Here is a 349-nt window from a genome sequence, read left to right on the forward strand (position 1 = left end):
TCAGTGCTGAGGGAGGGGGCACTGTCGGAGGGTCAGTGCTGAGGGAGTGGGCACTGTCGGAGGGTCAGTGCTGAGGGAGCGCCGCACTGTCGGAGGGTCAGTGCTGAGGGAGTGGGCACTGTCGGAGGGTCAGTGCTGAGGGAGCGCCGCTCTGTCAGAGGGTCAGTACTGAGGGAGTGGGCACTGTCGGAGGGTCAGTGCTGAGGGAGCGCCGCACTGTTGGAGGGTCAGTGCTGAGGGAGGGGGCACTGTCGGAGGGTCAGTGCTGAGGGAGTGGGCACTGTCGGAGGGTCAGTGCTGAGGGAGTGCCGCTCTGTCAGAGGGTCAGTACTGAGGGAGTGGGCACTGT

At 65.6% G+C, this 349-nt stretch overlaps 1 protein-coding gene across 1 annotated transcript in view; it reads right to left on the minus strand.

The window, feature by feature from the left end:
* Window positions 1–349, minus strand: part of LOC109938802 (EH domain-binding protein 1-like) — a 40788-nt gene that overhangs the window by 40028 nt on the left and 411 nt on the right. The window lies entirely within an intron of this gene.

The sequence above is a fragment of the Rhincodon typus genome, chromosome 43, assembly GCF_021869965.1.
Source record: "Rhincodon typus isolate 14 chromosome 43, sRhiTyp1.1, whole genome shotgun sequence".
Lineage (NCBI taxonomy): Eukaryota > Metazoa > Chordata > Chondrichthyes > Orectolobiformes > Rhincodontidae > Rhincodon > Rhincodon typus.